The sequence below is a fragment of the Oncorhynchus gorbuscha genome, linkage group LG02 (assembly GCF_021184085.1).
Source record: "Oncorhynchus gorbuscha isolate QuinsamMale2020 ecotype Even-year linkage group LG02, OgorEven_v1.0, whole genome shotgun sequence".
NCBI lineage: Eukaryota > Metazoa > Chordata > Actinopteri > Salmoniformes > Salmonidae > Oncorhynchus > Oncorhynchus gorbuscha.
The window spans coordinates 58,610,656-58,632,193 of NC_060174.1; the positions used below are offsets into that span (position 1 = coordinate 58,610,656).

The window sequence follows — 21,538 nt, forward strand, 5'->3', positions numbered from 1 at the left end:
ACTGTAATCTCACGCTCTTTTTTTCTGTTTTTAAAAGTATGATATCTCACACCCACACAAACACAACAGAAATCAAAACAAGATAGTCGAATGTTAATTATTAGTTCATTTCCAAGCTGTATTGGGAATAGAGGACACATCTGTTTGTCTTTGACGGGTGTCCTTAAAGTGACAAGTCAAATTTCATTAAAATATTGAATGATTGCGCAACAGCTCAATCATAATGTCATATTGAAATGGAATTGTAAATACTGTATAGATTGACATATGATAACAATAAACCCTGATCTAACAGTGTACATAATCTGAAAAAAATCACGGAATGCAATTTATGACTGAAACACATGAATACTAATACCCATGTCGACAGCAGTTTTTAATTGTTTTTTTCAGCAGTTCCAGCAGATGATGATTGGCGCTTCCTCAGGGAAAGCTAGGAGGCTGTACAGTTATCTCCTGTGATATCACTGAACTATACAACCTACTACCTCAACCTGTGGGAACACTGCCTGCATGGGGGGGGGGCAGAAAAAAAATTGTACCGCATTATACATTTGGTGGTGAGGGGTACAGGGGTGGGGGGGGGGGACAGCAGTTTAGAACATGGCTGGGTAGATGGTGTGAGGTTGAAAGGCAGGGGATATGAGTACTGTTGGAGTTTGAGCTGGATATGGCTGGGGGTGTTAGCTGTGGTGAGTAGGGCAGGAGACTTGGTTTTTAAGATGAGATTTGTGATAAGGCTGTGGTGGGAGGGTAGCAAAAAAGGGGTAAAATGAGGATTAGGAATATAACAGGCTTGGGAATAGGGATGGAAAATCTCATGCAGGAGCCCAATAGAGGTATGACACTTGTACAATAAGGTTGTCCTAAGGGTGGGGCTCCACTGGATGTTATCCTTTAACCATTTAACCTTTCACCTCAAGTACCTCTCTCCCCGCCCAGCCCTGCCTCTCCATAAGGTTATCACATATCGTCCTGATATGGTATTCCAATACCTTTCCTACAGCCTACCTGTACTGTATACTCCTAGGTCAGAGAGGGGTGCTGTGATGGCCACACAGACACATACCTATAGACACGAGCTTGTGCGACCAGTCACCACAAGTTCGGATCTACGGGTTTGTGGCAGCTGGCAAGTTCTCTTCGGGGACTAAACAAGATGAGGAATAGTCTTGTCTAAACTAGGAAACATGTTAATGATAACGTTTTAATTTATTACCCATTTTTGGGAGTCCTGTGTCTGATAGAGGACAATAAGGAAACATAGAATACCAGAATGCCTCCTAAAGGAAATGCGTTATCATTTGAGAAAATGTGTCTCCTGTATAGTATATAATATAGTATACAACTGTCTCCTGTATCGTTCTATACTCTCTATATCCACTCTATCTGCTGGACATCTAGGTAGTGAAAACCCACTGAAGGACACAGTCTTCGCGCACACAAGATGGCGCTTCACGACACAAAACAACGAAACATAACACGACATGACACAACGCAATATCAAAACATGACACAATCAATTGTCGGTAATAGAAAATGAAAGAATACCTCACTAACAAAAGAACAATACAAATTATGTCAACATTGTTTAGGAATGTACACTTCCCCCAAACATGTAAGCCCCCATGCCATCTTTGTAAGTTTTAAATCATCACTGTATGACTAATAAATCACTGTGTTTATTTAATGAAAATAACTCCAAATATATGTTTTATTTATTTCCCTGAGCCTCCTTTGGCCCTTGAAATGATCATGTGGGTGTTAGGAAACTAATGTTAAGATATTTGTCTGATCATGTAGGTGTTAAGGTATTTACGTACACAGCCCTGATTGGCTGATAGGATGGTCTAGAGACCACCCTTTTACACAGGTGAACAGTCATTGGTCTATTATAATTAGATCACATAGTGACCTCATGATGGGGGACAAAACTTTTCATCCCACCTGAACAGGTTGAATTCCAGGATTTTTCTTCCGACAAGCTCATACACAAAAAGGGTATTATCATACTTTTTACAATTTCAGATTGTTATTTAGACCCCATAGTGTGGAAATCTACTTTAAAACAAATACAGGAAATAACATATATAAATGCAAAGCCCCTTTAAAATCTCATGGTAATTCCTCATTCATTTATTGTAATTTGTTTGCACTTCGGCTTCAACAAAAAATGTACTACAGTGAAGGACAGTTGTTAGAATCATTCATACACAAATTGAAATGATATTATTTAAACAAAAATCTATTTAACTAGGTAAGAAATGTAGGAAAGTGCATGGAAACCTTGCCTGAATACAGGTTCAGACTAATATGATTGTGGTGTTTGACAATAAGATAATGGACCCATCCTTGAGTGTATATTGAGGTATCAAACTTTTGTCCTGGAATTTTTTATTTTATTAAAGCAAGATTTTATATTCTTTATCAAATGTAACCTTCAATAACAAGCCGAGGTTGATACACTGCACTACTATTCTGTTTGACAACTGAAGGAGACCTTCCAAATCTGTCCGTCTGAAATGTATTATATACCACTTGTCAGTTGAGAAAAGATTGAAGATCTCCTGTAATATGGCACAATGAAGTGGACAAGACACATGACTCTCATATGCGCTTGGCGTTGTATAACCCTTATAAATGACTCATATACTTTTGCCTCTCAATATCCAAATCTGAAAGGGATGAGAGAGAATAGTACGTTGGTTATTACAATGCCTTATTGCATTTTCATGTTGGCGTATATTCATTATTTTCAAGAGGTAGCCAGGAAAGATCATTCAAGTGTCCACCATTTGTATCCGGGACTGACAATTAATATTTCCTTTCAGATATGTCTGCCCATCTTCCTGATTTCTGAATTGTGATATAAAAATGGACCTGTACAGACTTTGCAAGTAATATCTGTTACCACTTAAATGTCAGGGTGTGAGTACATTTGTTGAAGAAATACTGCAAAGCAGAATTGCAACAAAAAAAATAGTGAAAATGGATTTAAATCTGGCCATAGCTCTTATATAAAGACAATTTAATAACTGCTGTAGAGAAAGTCACTCCAGGGGATAGTGCAGAAGGTATAATTAAACAATGAATAAGACAACAGTTAAATGAAAGGTCACATGAATTAACAGTAAATCAATGAACTCGAGTTCTGCTGAGCCACCTTGTCACTCTAATCCCTACAGAAACACAGCACACCTCTTGATTAAGGTGTGTAACAGAAATGATAGACTGTGACATTCAACTACAAATTGAAAAGGTCATTCAATTGTCGTAGCGAACTGTAAATCATAACAAAACATGGCTCTGAAAGATATTTTTGATTTGAAAATGCAATGTTTCGTTTATGTACTTCACTAAACTATCTTTCAGAACGATCACTCAAATATTTTTCACAAGCTCAGGGTGAATATACACACGAGGGAGAGATTTAATTAGCTTTATTTATGTTACCGTACTTATCTCAGAGAAATATAGGAATTTCCAATCACCCTTAAAAACAATATAGGTACTATAGGGTAAGGTCAGTTGAACATGAGAGAATGAGAGGTACAGAATCATAGGTCAAGTTTCATACTTATCACGACAAACCAAGACCAAGAGAGAAATTAATTGAGAAATGAATAGAAAAATACAGAAATACGAAAAGAGAAATGCCAACGTACTGGTGTGGTAGTGGGTAGCCAATGGTGTGGGCTGGAGCCAACATGGTGTGGGAACCAAAGGGCTGGTCAGTCCTTGTCTCTTCGCCTGGCATCAAAATGGAGTCAGGCTTGGTGGACAGAGTAGGCCGGCTCTTTCAGTGAAAATACAGCAGGGACCTGGAACAACACATATTAATTGTTACAACCACATTGTGAACAGAGCAATGAGTCTGTCTGACCCCCTTAAACCAGACACACACATACACACACACACACATACAACACACAGTCACAAACACATCCCAACGTTAGTATACCCCCCCAAAAAAGAGTTCAGAAACTACTAGCGAAAAAAGCCCAATAATAGCAGCATTGTTTAAAAAAAAGAGAATATCAGCAAATCACCGGCTGAAATTGAAGCAAAGATACTGTCACCCTCTTTCTTTCTTCTTTCTTTCACCCTCCTGTCCTGCTGTCCTATCCCCAATAACAGGGGTATAAAACCCAAACCCCCAAGATGGAGTTTGAAAAAAATCTAAGGCGAGCTAGAGACGGCGTAAGGTTGAATGCAGACGGTGAGATGTGGTCGAGGAGGAGCTGTTGTAGCTGCTCAGGGCTGGCTACAGAGAAAGTGGAATTTGTGACCATGCAAAGGAAAGGGTGGTGTTTTCTTTTTTTTTTGGCGCTGCTTCATTTTGCCTGTTGTTTTTTTTATCCCAGCAGGGTCCTTGGCTGCGGTTCTGACTCTCCTTAGCTGTGCCAAAACGTTGGACGTTTCCTTTTGTTTTAAACTCCCCTGAATTGAATCGAACAAGGGGATGACAAAAAGATATCGCCTCGAACAGGCAGGGGAAAAATTGACCCATAAATGTTCAAAGCAGAGCCAAAGTTAGAGAGGAAAAGAGGAGGGAAAGAAAGAGAGAGAGAGAGAGGAAAAAGCGAGTGTGAGAAAGTACAAGATCAAAAATAATAGAAGCTTAACAGAAGAATGAGGAGAGAAAAAAAACAGACATTTCAAAGGAAAAGTGAATACTGAAAAGGACTGCTTTTCGCACCGGACTTTTCTTTGCAAACATGTCTCCCATCTCTCCCCAAACGCGAGCGAGCCAGCTGCCTAGTGAGTCTCCTCACCTCTCCTCCGCCCTCTCCATAACAGAGCAGCCTTCGCCTCAGCCCCAGCCTTTCCAATCTACGCCACGTAGTGAGAGACATAGAGAGAGAGAGAGCGAGAGAGAGAGAGAGAGAGAGAGAGAGAGAGAGAGAGAGAGAGAGAGAGAGAAAGAGCAGCCACTTTTCTCTCCCCTTTCCAAAATGGCTGAGGGCCGGGGCCAGAGAGGGAGAGTAGCGCTTGTCACGAGAGGGCTGTCTCACCCCGCCTCACCCCTTCTCACCCTGCTGAAACAGAGCAACTCTCTCTCTTAGTCTCCTTCCTCTCACACACCCTTTGTCCCATTCACTCACTGTCAGGCCAGAGCAATGGCGCACAGTTGTGTCGTCACCCCGTAGGAAGAAGCCTTGGTTAGCCTGGACCAGCCTGCCATGCAGGGAGGATGCTGCTAGTAGTGCCAGTAGTGCCTGGCTGTATGATGCTCGAGTCTGGCAAAATATTATCTGCCTATCTGGCACGCGGTCTGGCAGTTCCATCTAGCTAATCTCCTCCTGATGCAGTGATATGTATTTTCTGGCTGTCTGGTTTTGTGTCTCTCTGTCTGAATGTATGACCCATATCTTTAACCTTTTCAATACTATTCAGGATATGAAAATCACAGAGATTCTGGATCCAGAGGGAGTCATTTCAGTGTCGCACGTGCTAACACCTCATTTCCTCCCGATGTTTATGGGGATATATTTACCAAGCTGATTAAATTTCAGCTGGTACACATTTTCAACACATGACATTGACACAAAAAAATAGAAAACAATTGTATTAATAATATTTTTGCTTTCTTTCTGTTTTGATTTGGCAGTCAATTTGTAGCTGCATGAAAACATGACAATTGCAGACTAGTAGGCTAGGTTATTGTTCATCCACATTTTGGACATTTTATCAATTATAAATGGTCCAGCATTTTAAATGACTACCTCAAGACCTTAAAAATCCCATCTGTGTACTGCTGTCAGCCAACCCATTTCAGTCTATTGGAAGGTATCTTTATATGTCTGAATGTAGTAACAAAAATGTTCTGCCAAAGACCCTTGCCTTGACAACTATTTTGCTTTGATGGAATTATTCCAAATGAATTGTGCTCCAGTCCTTACAATGAGTAGGCCTGAATTTAAATCATATTTAATAGCAAAATGTATGTACCCTACCATACACAAACATTCTTTTGAACAGTACGCATGTGGCCTGGTCTAAAATAATAATATTAAAATTAATAGGAAAATAAAATGTATTTTTGTACATACACATACCCCTCCCCCTTCCATCCCACCAACACGTGAAATAACCTATTTTAAAGCAGTGTCAGGGAGAAGCTGTGTAAATAATAATGGGAACTCTCTCTGTCTCCCAGTCTGCCTGAGTCTGCTGTCTGAGCCCTGCCAAGGGTCTGCTGTCTCCTCTCTTCCACAGCCACAGCCTCAGCCTCACACAGCCACCACTTGAATCTCAATGAACACATTTGACTTTCAGGACACACATTGCCAAGTCCCCTGGCTGGCTGTCGCAGTGCCTAGACGAAGTCCCAAATGATACCCCATCCCCCAAAGGGCCCTGGTCAACAGTAGTGCACTATATAGGGTGACATTTTGGAAGCCTAGTCTACGTGGAGAACTAAGGCCCCCTCTGGAGCAGCCGGGGAAACAAAGAGGAAGGCAGATGAGGCAGACATGGGCACAACCCCAGACGAAGGCCCCATACAGCACCCCCTAGAATGTGCCAGAACCCCCAGAGGACAAAGGCCAACACCCTTCTGGGGAGAGGGGTGAGGAAGCAAGGGAGAGAGGGTGACAGACATCCATGGGAGGCATAACCCCAGACACCACTGAACCCCAAGAACCCCAGAGAACCACCCAGAACCCACAGCGAACAAAGACTTAACACCCACCAGGACCCAGCCAATGTCAATCAGTAAGGGAGAGAAAGAGAGAGAAGTAGAAAAGAGGTCAGAGACCCAAAAGATCATAATCACTAGAATCAATGCAATATACTGTAATATACTGTAATATATTGTCATATATTGTGCAATATATGAAATACCAGTGCTAACATGATCATGTAAAAATTGGACAGCAAAAGTCCAAAATCCTTTACAACTTATGCTAACTGTCAATGGAAACCAGAGTGACTTACATGAGCAATTAAGGTTAAGGGCCTTGCTCAAGGGCACATCAACATATTCTTCACCCAGTCAACTCGGTGATTCGAACCCGTGACCATTTGGTGAATGGCCCAATACTTTTAACTACTAATACACATATATCATGTAAGAGCAGATAATGTACAGTGTAATGTGGAGCAATTATGCTGTTTCTTTAAAGCAGTCTTACAGTTCCTCTCACAGTTTTGTGTCCCAACTGGCATCCTATTCTCTATATAGTGCACTACTTTGGACTGTGTGCAGAGAGGTTTATCTTTGTTTTCCAACATGTCTCTCTGGGCTCTGAACTCTTTGTTCTTTCCGGTAACTGATGAATCATGTCCACCGAGGCCCAGAGAGTGAACACACTGGTTACAACCACATAATAGAAAACAACAGCGTCACAAAGACAGACAGATGCACGAAGACTAACGAAGCATCACTCAACCAGGGAGAGGACAGTCATAATATATATATATATATATATATATATATATATATATATATATATATATATATATATATATATATATATATATATATTAGATAACGATATAACCACAACATCCAGAGATTCCAGAATTGAGGAAAAAATTCAAACATTGTAAAACTATGATCAAAAAGTTAAGAATGGCTGGTCATGAGATTGCAAATCTGTTAACTAGCTAGCTCTCTACTTAACAACCAAATGACACACAACATCTGTTTGTAGCGAAGCCAACATCCAGTCCTAGAAATCATGCTTGATTCTCTAACTCTTGTTCTGTTTCTTTCTTTTACCCCTCCCTCATGCCCTCTCTAGCTTCTTCCGTTGCTTGTCATATTATCCAAAAGTCTAGTGCTCTTAACAGAAAAGTGATGAGAGAAGACAGACAGACAAAGGAGGAGAGGACAGTAGAAAGACAGTAAAGGGATAACACAGCTGCTCAACAACTTTGTTCCCTAATAGTCTCATCTCATCTTCTCTCTCTTTGCATGGTGATCTCATCTACTGCCTCTCCTACAGACAGACACTCTTGGAGCATTGTTGCCTGTAGCTGAGATACCATCTCAGAGCACTGTACTCGATGTAGCGAAGACTGGGTTGATTGCATCTTGGGAGTACTACAAGGATAACGTTGCGTCTCCTTTAAGTTGGTGGCAGCTCAGTTGTCAATAGTTTTAGTGTTTCAAAGCACTTCATTTTAATAGTGGATATGACTGGAGACTGGGATAGAGAAGTCAACTTACTGACTGACTGAGATCAGGTGTTTCAGTTTAGACCAAATTAAAGATGTAAAGGCTTATGTGTTTGATACGGACCTTAAAACCTGTTAAACTCCGAACGGTTGTTTTGGGCCCTGTACTGGGCCCAGCAAGTTTTGGAAGGTACACCCTAAAAACAATATGGGTCAGAAAATAGGAAGTGATATACACTGAACAAAAATTAAAATGCAACATGCAACAATTTCAAAGATTTGACTGAGTTACAGTTCATATAAGGAAATCAGTTAATTGAAATAAGTTTATTAGGCCCTGATCTATGAATTTCACATGACTGGGAATACAGATACACATCTGTTGGTCACAGATACACTACATGACTAAAAGTATGTGAACACTTGCTCAATGAACATCTCATTTCAAAATCATGGGTATTAATATGGAGTTGACCCTCCCCTTTCCTGCTATAACAGCCTCCACTCTTCTGGGAAGAGTCCAGTCAAAACTGTTCGCTGCTCTGGCCCCCCCAATGGTGGAACAAACTCCCTCACGACGCCAGGACAGCGGAGTCAATCACCACCTTCCGGAGACACCTGAAACCCCACCTCTTTAAGGAATACCTAGGATAGGATAAGTATCCCCCCCCCCTTTAAGATTTAGATGCACTATTGTAAAGTGACTGTTCCACTGGATGTCATAAGGTGAATGCACCAATTTGTAAGTCGCTCTGGATAAGAGCGTCTGCTAAATGACTTAAATGTAAATGTAAATGTAAGGCTTTCCATTAGATGTTGGAACATTGCTCCGGGGGAATTGCTTTCAATTCAGCCACAAGAGCATTAGTTAGGTCGGGCACTGATGTTGGGCGATTTGATCTGGCTCACAGTTGGCGTTCCAATTAATCTCAAAGGTGTTCGATGGGGTTGATGTCAGAGCTCTGTGCAGGCCAGTCATGTTCTTCCAAACCAATCTCAACAAACCATTTCTAAATGGACCTCGCATTTGCACAGGGGTATTGTCATGCTGAAACAGGCAAGGGCCTTCCCCAAACTGTTGCTACAAAGTTGGAAGCACACACTCATCTAGAATGTCATTGTATGCTGTATGTAGCGTTAATATTTCCCTTTAATGGAACTAAAGGGCCTAACCCAAACCATGAAAACTGCCCAAGACCATTATTCCTCCTCCACCAAACATTACAGTTGGCACTATGCATTTGGGCAGGTAGAGGTCTCCTGGCATTCGCCAAACCCAGATTCTTCCTTCAGACTGCCAGATGGGGAAGCTTGATTCATCACTTCAGAGAACGCATTTCCACTGCTCCAGAGTCCAATAGCAGTAAGCTTTACACCACTCCAGCCGACACTTGGCAATGCGCATGTTGATCCTAGACTTATGTGTGGCTGCTCGACCATGGAAATCCATTTCATGAAGCTCCCGACGGACAGTTTGGACCTCTGTAGTAGTGCTGCAACCGAGGACAGAATATTTCAGCACTTGGCTGTTCCGTTCAGTGAATTTGTGTGGCCTGCCACTTCTCGGCTGAGCCGTCGTTGCTCCTAGATGTTTCCACTTCAAAATAACAGCACTTACAGTTGACCGGGGCAGCTCTAGCAGGGCATAAATTTGACAAATTGATTTGTTGGAAAGGTGGCATCCTATGAAGGTGCCACATTGAAAGCCACTGAGCTCATCAATAAGGCCATTCTACTGCCAGTGTTTGTCTATGGAGATTGCATGGCTGTGTGCTCGATTTTATACACCTTTATAAATGAGAACTTGTTCTCAACTTGCCTACCTGATTAAATAAAGGTTACATTTTATTTTTTTTTATACCAAAAAAAATCTCCTTCTCATAGAGTTGATCAGGCTGTTGTTTGTGGAATGTTGTCCCACTCTTCTTCAATGGCTGTGCAAAGTTAGTGGATATTGGCGGGAACTGGAACACTCTGTTGTACATGTCGATCCAGAGCATCCCAAACATGCTCAATGGGGGACATGTCTGGTGAGTATGCAGGCCATGGAAGAACTGGGACATTTTCATCTTTCAGAAATTGTATACAGATCCTTACAACATGGGGCTGTGCATTATCATACTGAAACATGAGGTGATGGAGACGGAGGAATAGCACGACAATGGGCCTCAGGATCTCATCATGGTATCTCTGTGGATTGAAATTGCCATCGATAAAATGCAATTGTGTTTGAAGTCTGTAGCTTATGCCTGCCCATACCATAACCCCAACGCCACAATGGGACAGCCTGTTCACAACGTTGACATCAGCAAACCGTTCACCCACACAACGCCATACACGACCCTGTCTGACATCTGCCCGGGATAGTTAAAACCGTGATTCATCCGTGAAGAGCACACTCCTCCTGCATGCCAGTGGCCATCGAAGGTGAACATGTGCCCACTGAAGTATGTTATGACGGTCAGGTCACGACGGCCAAACTGCGGTCAGGTCAAGGCCCTGGTGAGGACGAAGAAAATGCTGATGAGCTTCCCCGAGATGGTTTCTGACAGTTTGTGCAGAAATTATTCGGTTGTGCAAACCCACAGTTTCATCAGCTGCACGGGTGGCTCATCTCAGATGATCCTGCACGTGAAGAAGCCAGATGTGGAGGTCCTGAGCTGATGTGGTTACACATGGTCTGCAGTTGTGAGGCCGGTTGGACGTTCTGCCATATTCCTTTTGATGCCCTGGAAGCTGGTGTTTGGAGGACATATTGCCACTCGAAATACCAGCTTCTATGGCTTTATCACTTTTATACAACGGTTATCAACATATTCAAATAGTGATTGACATATTTTCATAAAAGTTGTTTTTATTAATTTATTTGTACTATTTCTTCCTTCCAGAAGATATAGTCCCGACACAAATCAGGTTGCTACCCATAGAGTTGCTAGACAAGCTGGCTGGTCATTCAGTCTTTTTGTTCAGTATCTATGGACGCGACCAGTTGTGGAAGAAGTACACAAATGTCATACTTGAGTAAAAGTAAAGATACATTAATAGAAAATTACTGAAGTAAAAGTGAAAGTCACCCAAAAGTATTTTGTTTAAAATATACAGTGCCTTGCGAAAGTATTCGGTCCCCTTGAACTTTGCGACCTTTTGCCACATTTCAGGCTTCAAACATAAATATATAAAACTGTATTGTTTTGTGAAGAATCAACAACAAGTGGGACACAATCATGAAGTGGAACAACATTTATTGGATATTTCAAACTTTTTTAACAAATCAAAAACGTAAAAATTGGGCGTGCAAAATTATTCAGCCCCCTTAAGTTAATACTTTGTAGCGCCACCTTTTGCTGCGATTACAGCTGTAAGTCGCTTGGGGTATGTCTCTATCAGTTTTGCACATCGAGAGACTGAATTTTTCCCCATTCCTCCTTGCAAAACAGCTCGAGCTCAGTGAGGTTGGATGGAGAGCATTTGTGAACAGCAGTTTTCAGTTCTTTCCACAGATTCTCGATTGGATTCAGATCTGGACTTTGACTTGGCAATTCTAATACCTGGATATGTTTATTTTTGAACCATTCCATTGTAGATTTTGCTTTATGTTTTGGATCATTGTCTTGTTGGAAGACAAATCTCCGTCCCAGTCTCAGGTCTTTTGCAGACTCCATCAGGTTTTCTTCCAGAATGGTCCTGTATTTGGCTCCATCCATCTTCCCATCAATTTTAACCATCTTCCCTGTCCCTGCTGAAGAAAAGCAGGCCCAAACCATGATGCTGCCACCACCATGTTTGACAGTGGGGATGGTGTGTTCAGGGTGATGAGCTGTGTTGCTTTTACGCCAAACATAACGTTTTGCATTGTTGCCATAAAGTTCAATTTTGGTTTCATCTGACCAGAGCACCTTCTTCCACATATTTGGTGTGTCTCCCAGGTGGCTTGTGGCAAACTTTAAACAACACTTTTTATGGATATCTTTAAGAAATGGCTTTCTTCTTGCCACTCTTCCATAAAGGCCAGATTTGTGCAATATACGACTGATTGTTGTCCTATGGACAGAGTCTCCCACCTCAGCTGTAGATCTCTGCAGTTCATCCAGAGTGATCATGGGCCTCTTGGCTGCATCTCTGATCAGTCTTCTCCTTGTATGAGCTGAAAGTTTAGAGGGACGGCCAGGTCTTGGTAGATTTGCAGTGGTCTGATACTCCTTCCATTTCAATATTATCGCTTGCACAGTGCTCCTTGGGATGTTTAAAGCTTGGGAAATCTTTTTGTATCCAAATCCGGCTTTAAACTTCTTCACAACAGTATCTCGGACCTGCCTGGTGTGTTCCTTGTTCTTTATGATGCTCTCTGGGCTTTTAATGGACCTCTGAGACTATCACAGTGCAGGTGCATTTATACGGAGACTTGATTACACACAGGTGGATTGTATTTATCATCATTAGTCATTTAGGTCAACATTGGATCATTCAGAGATCCTCACTGAACTTCTGGAGAGAGTTTGCTGCACGGAAAGTAAAAGGGGCTGAATAATTTTGCACGCCCAATTTTTCAGTTTTTGATTTGTTAAAAAGGTTTGTAATATCCAATAAATGTCGTTCCACTTCATGATTGTGTCCCACTTGTTGTTGATTCTTCACAAAAAAATACAGTTTTATATCTTTATGTTTGAAGCCTGAAATGTGGCAAAAGGTCGCAAAGTTCAAGGGCGCCAAATACTTTCGCAAGGCACTGTACTTAAATATCAAAAGTACATGTAATTGCTAAAATATAGTATTGAAAGTAAAAGTATAAATCATTTACATTTCCCTATATTAAGCAAACCAGACTGCACCATTTTCTTGTTTTTTTATTCATGGATTGCTGGGGGCACACTCCAACACATAATTTACAAACTAAACATTTGTGTTTAGTGACTCCGCCAGCTCAGAGGCAATAGGGATGACCAGGGATGTTCTCTTGATAAGTGCGTGAATTTGAAAATGTTCATGTCCTGCTAGCCATTCGAAATGTACTTTTAGGTGTCAGGAAAAATGTATTGAGTAAAACGTGCATTATTTATTTAGGAATGTACTGAAGTAAAAGTAGTCAAAAATATAAATAGTAGAGTACAGATACCACAAAAAACTACTCAAGTAGTACTTAAAAGTATTTTTTACCTAGGTGCTTCACACCACTGGATGCAACCCAGTCGTTCTGACTAAATGCTCCAACTATGGCTAACTTACAGTCACGTCAAAAAGTGCAGCTAAGAATAACAGCAAGGTAGCTGCATTTGCATTTGTTTCTGCTGTTTTCTAGTGACATTTATTTTGATACATCCATGACAATTAGCTAATGAGGCTCGATTTCACCTGGCATGTAAAATGTGCTCACTCGTCAGGACACTGTTGTTTAGAGGAGCTAGCCAACAACACAGCTAAAACAATCACTTCAAACTGAAGCTGGAAAGACTGCTAACGATCCATAAAAATTATGCCAACTGATTCATGATTTCGACTGGCTGTGAAACGCAGCCTGCCTGCCTGCTTGTCTGGTCCCGACTCCAGACACATTCATTACTATGGGACAGCTGGAGATCGAATTTCAATATTGAAACAATGTTGTAAATGTTGGAGAGACAGACAGCAAGGTTTATACAAATCTCAGCTGTTGAAAACTAAATGTTTGTCTAAAATGTTTTTGAGAAAATGTCTTGATGCTTTTTATAGTGGAGATTAGGTTTATATAGTGTTATGCAGGTGAATGAGGATCCAAAAGCGACTTGGCGAAAACAGAGTCTTTAATCCAGTAAAGTAAAAATACAATCAAATAAAACAATTTCCACTCGTAATGACGAGAACCGACTGGAGACTTGATCTTGAACTGCAGGTTGCCTCGGGAAGGCACTTGAACTAGCAGACTCAGACACCTGCTCACCACGCAGCATCTGAGGGAAACACGACACGACAGGGCGATACACAAACACAGCACGGTGAACAATAGACAAGGATCCGACAAGGACAGAAGTGGAAAACAAGGGGAGAAATAGGGACTCTAATCAGAAGACAAAATAGGGAACAGGTGTAAAAAGACTAAATGAGTGAGTTAGGAGAATGAGGAACAGCTGGGAGCAGGAACGGAACGATAGAGAGAGGAGAGAGAGGGAGGGGGAGAGAGAGGGATAGAAAAAGGGAACGAACCTAATAAGACCAGCAGGGGGAAACGAACAGAAGGGAAAGCATAATGACAAGACAATATATGACAAAACATGACATATAGTGCCTGGCTGGGCTGATGAGACAGTGGATTGCGCAGTCAGATGGAACAGAGTTAAACAGACATTTTAACGTCATAGATTTAGCCAGTGGCAACTTGTGGAATAGACACCGGCTGGAATGCGGTTTTAATCAATCAGGACTAGACCCACCCGTTGTATAAAAAAATGACGTTGAAGGTGGCTTATGGTAGAGAAAGGAACATTCAATTATCTGACGACAGCTCTGTTGGACATTCCTGCAGTCAGCATGCCAATTGCACAAAACCTTAAAACTTGAGACATCTGCGGCATTGTAATGTGTGACAAAAAATGTGCACCTGTGTAATGATCATGCTGTTTAATCAGCTTCTTGATATGTCACACCTGTCAGGTGGATGGATTCTCTTGGCAAAGGAGAAATGCTCATTAACAGGGATGTAACCGAATTTGTGCACACAACTTGAGATAAATAAGCTCTTTGTGCGTATGAACCATTTCTGGGATCTTTTATTTCAGCTCATGAAACATGGGACCAACAATTTACATGTTGGTCCCATGTAGCTCAGTTGGTAGAGCATGGTGCTTGTAACGCCAGGGTAGTGGGTTCGATCCCCGGGACCACCCATACGTAGAATGTATGCACACATGACTGTAAGTCGCTTTGGATAAAAGCGTCTGCTAAATGGCATATATTATATTATTATTATTATATTATTATTATTATTATATTTTTATTCAGTGAATCATTTGAAAGCTATAGCCCTTGTCTTTTTGGAAATGTCAATACGAATCTTCTGTAGTTGTCACATTGAGCCAGGGGTGAGAGAGGAAGAGAGGGAGATCTAAAGGTTGTAAGAAAGGGGGACCTAATTACTATATTAATCTGTTTGTAATTTCTATTCATCTTCAGGAACTGGTGCCTTGGTGTTAATCACCCTGAAAACAATGCCGCTGCTCCAGCCAAGAGTACAGCAATATTAACACATCATATCTCACATGACAGGCAGACAGGGAGAGGAGAGAGAGAGAGGGGAGATAGAGAATGAGAAGGAGCGTGTGAGAGAGACAGAGACAGAGAGAGAGAGACAGAGAGAGAGAGACAGAGACAGAGAGAGAGAGAGAGACAGAGAGAGAGAGACAGAGACAGAGAGAGAGAGAGAGAGAGAGAGAGAGAGAGAGAGAGAGAGAGAGAGAGAGAGAGAGAGAGAGAGAGAGAGAGAGAGAGAGAGAGAGAGAGAGAGAGAGTGTGAGAGAGTGTGAGAGAAAGACAGATGCAGAGGGAGAGAAGAAGATAGAGATAGCCTGCCTATGAAGCTGTGAGGGGAGCGTCAAGCCCCGATGAAGAAATGCAGGGATTTGCAGTGAAATTAAACCGACTAATTCCATTAATCTACCCAATTGAGCAGCTCCACTGGGAGAGGGGGAGAGGAAAGGGAGAGGAAAGGGAGAGGGAAAGGGGGAAGGGAGAGGGAGAGAAAAGAGAGAGGAGAGGGGGAGGATGATAGTAAGGAACAGAAAAGGGATGAAGGAGGTGGGTGTCCCTGGGACTTGCAGAGAATTGCATTTCTCTTTCATGGGATGCCAGTTTGTTATATGACAGTGTTCTGTGGGCAAGATGGAGGGAGAATGGCGGATAAGTACCTGGAGACTAATAGTAAACATTAAACACACAGACAATGTCAAGAGAATAACAACGTTTGAAATAGTATATTATCAGCAGTTTAAAAAAAATGTAGCATAACATTTCAAAGGTTACATAAAGCTATGTATTTACAGTGTTGTGACAATGTACAAATATTAGAGTGTATGAATGACGGGGTGGAAATAAATAGGCAGATAAACACTGGTTATATTTACATTGGTGTTTCTGACCCAATGGTTGACCTTTTCATTTGGCAGCAGGTCAGAAATGTTGCTGCTGGGATTGCACAGTGAGGTATTTTGCCTAACAGATACGGGAGTTTGTCAAAGTTTGATTTGCGTTCAAATTCATTGTGGGTTTGTGTAATTTGAGGGAAATATGTGTCTCTTACAGTATATGGTCATACATTTGGCAGGAGGTTAGAATGTGCATGTCGGTTTCCATTTCATTTTGCGGGCAGTGGACACATATCTTGTCTTCTCCTGAGAGCCAGGTTTGCCTATGGCGACCTCTCTAAATATCAAGGCTATGCTCACTGAGTTTGTACATAGTCAAGGCTTTTCTTAGTTTTGGGTCAAAACAAGGGCCTTCTTTTGCAGGCCCTAGTTGGTTGGGAACAGAAGCACCAGATCATCTGCAAACAGTAGACATTTAATGTCAGTCTGGTAGGGTGAGGCCGGTTTCTGCGGACTGTTCTGTTCGTTGATATAAATGTTTTAAGAGGGTGGGGCTCAAGCTATATCCATGTCTCAACCCCCGGTCCGAGGAAAGTCATCTCTGTGTTTATTGCCAGTGACCGCACACTTATTGTTTGTGTACATTGATTTTATAATATCATAGGTTTCCCCCCCCCCAACACCGCTTTCCATCAGTTTATACAGCAGGCCATCATACCACATTGATTCAACAGTTGTTGTTTTTTTATTAACAAAGCATGAGAAGCCCATTTGACATTTGCTCAGGACATTGTTTTCATTGTGGAAATGTTGGAGTCTGCAGAGTTACTGTGCACATATTCATTGGTAATTATTGGGGTGAAATGTCTGTCCACTTAGTACCCACCCTTTACCTTGCACACTCTTGGCATTCTCAACCAGCTTCACCTGAAATGCTTTTCCAACAGTCTTGAAGGAATTCCCATATATGCTGAGCACTTGTTGGCTGCTTTTCCTTCACTCTCCGGTCCAAATCTTCCCAAACCATCTCAATTGGGTTGAGGTTGGGTGATTGTGGAGGCCAGGTCATCTGATGCAGCCCTCCATCACCCTCCTTATTGTTCAAATAGCCCTTACATAGCCTGGAAGTGCATTGGGTAATTGTCCTGTTGAAAAACAGATGATAGTCCCACTAAAAGCGCAAACCAGATGGGATGGCGTATTGCTGCAGAATGCTGTGGTAGCCATGCTGGTTAAGTGTTCCTTGAATTCTAAATAAATCACAGACAGTGTCATCAGCAACGTACCCTCACACCTCCTCTATGCTTCACGGTGGGAAGCACACAAGCGGAAATCATTCGTTCACCTACTCTGCGTCTCACAAAGACACTGCGGTTGGAACCAGAAATCTCAAGACCAAAGGACAGATTTCCACCAGTCTAATGTCTATTGCTCGTATTTCTTGGCCCAAGCAAGTCTCTTCCTCTTATTGGTGTCCTTCAGTAGTGGTTTCTTTGCAGCAATTCAACCATGAATGCCTGATTCACGCAGTCTCCTGTGAACAGTTGATGTTGAGATGTGTCTGTTACTTGAACTCTGTGAAGCATTTATTTGGTCTGCAATCTGAAGTGCAGTTAACTCTAACTCTGGATTTTCCTTTCCTGTGGCGATCCTCATGAGAGCCAGTTTCATCATAGTGCTTGATGGTTTTTGCGACTTCACTTGAAAAAACGTTAAAAGTTTCGGATATTTTCCGGACTGACCGTCATGTCTTAAAGTAATGATTGTCTGTCATTTCTCTTTGCTTATTTGAGCTGTTCTTGCCATAATATATATTTGGTCTTTTACCAAATAGGGCTATCTTCTGTATACAACCCCTACCTGCACCATGCTTATAAAGCCACCTTGCCTCTACACCTGCATTGCTTGCTGTTTGGGATTTTAGGCTGGGTTTCTGGACAGCACTCAGCTGATGTAAGAAGGGCTTCATAAATGCATTTGACTGCTTGATTGATACCTTGTCTCAACACAATTGATTGGCTCAAATGCATTAAGAAGGAAAGAATGTCAAAAAAATGTACTTTTTTCAAGGCAGACCTGTTAATTGAAATGCATTCCAGGTGACTACATCACGAAGCCGTTTGAGATAATTGCCAAGCATGTGCAAAGCTGACATCAAGGCAAAGGGCGGATCCTCTGAAGAATCTCAAATATAAAATATGTTTTGATTTGTTTAAAACTTTTTGGGTTAATACATGATTCCATATGTGCTATTTCATAGTTTTGATGTCTTCACTATTATTCTACAATGTAAAACATTTTACAAATATAGAAAAACTCTGGAATGAGTAGGTGTCCAAACTTGGTACTATATACAAAAATACACAAAAACACAGTCATTGGAAGCACAAATAAAACATCCCAAATCACCTAGAGAATATATGTGTTTGTGAGTGTCTCACCTTTCCATAGACATGTCATTTTAGCGTTTATTCAAAACTGTTCGGACGCTAAAGACATACATTGGTAGATTGGAGGTACCAACTTCACACAAGTCCCATGACACCGTTCAGATGGAACAGACGTTTTTGTGAGAAGATCGATTTTTGCAAAGTCTTATAGTATGACAAACACGCTGTAGCAGTGATCTGCTCTACCGCAGATCCGGAAGGCCGCAATTAAGACGCAGCCCTTGCCTAAATACTAAACTCAGCAAAAAAAGAAACGTCCATTTTTCAGGACCCTGTCTTTCAAAGATAATTAGTAACAATCCAACTAACTTCACAGATCTTCATTGTAAAGGGATTTAACACTGTTTCCCATGCTTGTTCAATAAACCATAAACAATTAATTAACATACACCTGTCGAACGGTCGTTAAGACACTAACAACTTACAGACGGTAGGCAATTAAGGTCAGTTATGAACATTTAGGACACTAAAGAGACCTTTCTACTGACTCTGAAAAACACGAAAAGAAAGATGCCCAGGGTCCCTGCTCATCTGCGTGAATGTGCCTTAGGCATGCTGCAAGAAGGCATGAGGACTGCAGATGTGGCCAGGGCAATAAATTGCAATGTCCGTACTGTGAGATGCCTAAGGCAGCCCTACTGTAATGGCTGTTGGTGGAAGGTGAGGACCAAGGTGCAGCGTGGTACGTGTTCATACTTTTATTAAGGGAACTGAACACTGATTAACAAAACAACGACGACGACGACGACAACGATGACGAGAACGACGAGAACGAGAACATCCGAAAAAGATCTGTCTGGTGCAGACACAAAAACAGAAAGCAACTATCCACCCCACACAGGTGATAAAAGGCTACCTAAGTATGGGTCTCAATCAGAGACAACGATAGACAGCTGTCCCTGATTGAGAACCACACCCAGCCAAACAACACAGAAATACAAAACATAGAAAATGAACATAGAATGCCCACCCTAGTCAAATAACATATTTAAATAACATACCGTGGCCTAACCAAAATAGAGAATAAAAACCTCTCTATGGCCAGGGTGTAACAGCTACAAGGAGACAGGACGGACAGCTGATCGCCCTCGCAGTGGCAGACCACGTTTAACAACACCTGCACAGGATCGGTACATTCAAAAATCACACCTGCGGGACAGGTGCAGGATGGCAGGATCAAATGTCCGAGTTACACCAGGAATGCACAATCCCTCTGTCTGCGTTATGCTGAGAGAGGCTGGACTGAGGGCCTGTAGGCCTGTTGTAAGGCAGGTCCTCACCAGACATCACCGGCAACAATGTCGCCTATGGGCACAAATCCACCGCCACTGGACCAGACAGGCCTGACAGAAAGTGCTCTTCATTGAGTCGCGGTTTTGCCTCACCGGGGGTGATGGTCGGATTTGTGTTGAAGGAATGAGAGATACACCGAAGCCTGTACTCTGAAGCAGGATGGAGCGGAGGTGGAGGGTCTGACGGAGGTGGAGGGTCTGTCATGGTCTGGGGCGGTATGTCACAGCATCATCGGACTGAGCTTGTTGTCATTGCAATCTCAACGGTGTGCGTTACAGGGAAGACAACCTCCTCCCTCATGTGGTACCCTTCCTGCAGGCTCATCCTGACATTACCCTCCAGCATGACAATGCCACGAGCCGTACCGTGATTTCCTGTAAAACAGGAATGTCAGTGTTCTGCCATGTCCTCCGAAGAGCCCGGATCTCAATCCCATTGAGCGTGTTAGTTTGGAGGGTGAGTGTTAGGGCTATTCCCTCCAGAAATGTCCGGGAACTTGCAGGTGGAAGAGTGGGGTAACATCTCACAGCAAGAACTGTCAAATCTGGTGCAGTCCATGAGGAGGAGATGCAGCTGGTGGCCACACCAGATACTGACTGTTACTTTTAATTTTGACCCCCTCTTTGTTCAGGGACACATTATTCCATTTCTGTTAATCACATGTCTGTAGAACTTGTTCAGATTATGTCTCAGTTGCTGAATCTAGTTATGTTCATACAAATATTTACACATGTTAAGTTTGCTGAAAATAAACGCAGTTGACAGTGAGAGGACATTTATTTTTTTGCTATTTTTATTATGCTAAGAAATTTCATTTCTGCAGGGGCACGGACCTCGTTTCTAGGGGGGTTTAATTAGTTGATTCTAAGTTTAGTAAACTGAAATGTATGTGTTTTTGCTCTTGGTTCTTTGTTATATGGCCAAAGAGGTTGGAGAAGTGGTTTATCCATACATCTCTATTTTGGACAGCTAGCTCTTCGTGTTGTTGTTCGTTCATTATTTTCCCATTTTCCCAGAAGTGACATTATTCTATGAATTTTTCGATTAGATCAAGCTTTTTTTTGACATGGTGTTCCTTCTTTTTTCTTAGTTTATTTCTGAAGTGTTTTAGTGTTACCCCATATTGAAGGTGTATATTTAGGTTTTTTGGGTCACTGTGGTGTTGGCTGGACAGGTTTCTAAATGTCTTTCTTAGGTTTTTGCATTCTTCATCAAACCATTTCTAATTGCTGTCAAAATTCTTAGGTTTTCAGCTTGATAAGTTAGCTGATATGTCAAATATACTGTTCAGGCTTTCTTCTGCTGAGTTTACACCTTTTTGAAAAATGTTGTCCAGGAAGTTGTCTAGGAGCGATTGGATTTGTTTTTGGACAATTGTTCAAAAATTTCAACACTATCTTCCTTCCATCTATAGCATTTCTTAATAGCATGCAGTTTGTAGGACTTAGATGCCTCATGGTAGAGTATTGCTCTTTTCAAGTAGGCTGTGATTTCGCTGTGTTATGAAAGGGCTGACTGTGAATGCTCCGAGACTATGGGTTGAAGTTGTATTAAAGTAGTTTACAGTTCTGCTGCCAAGAGATGAGCTGTACAGTCGGTGTACCTACCGTAGGATTCTCC

The 21,538-nt window shown here is 41.8% G+C and overlaps 1 long non-coding RNA gene across 1 annotated transcript in view; it reads right to left on the minus strand.

Moving 5' to 3' along the window:
• Positions 1–2,164: 2,164 nt before the first annotated feature.
• LOC124005310 overlaps positions 2,165–21,538 on the minus strand; it is a 111,499-nt gene continuing 92,125 nt past the window's right edge. The window contains exon 3 of the long non-coding RNA XR_006833599.1: positions 2,165–3,821. This is a non-coding gene — a long non-coding RNA (uncharacterized LOC124005310). The remainder of the gene's footprint in view (positions 3,822–21,538) is intronic.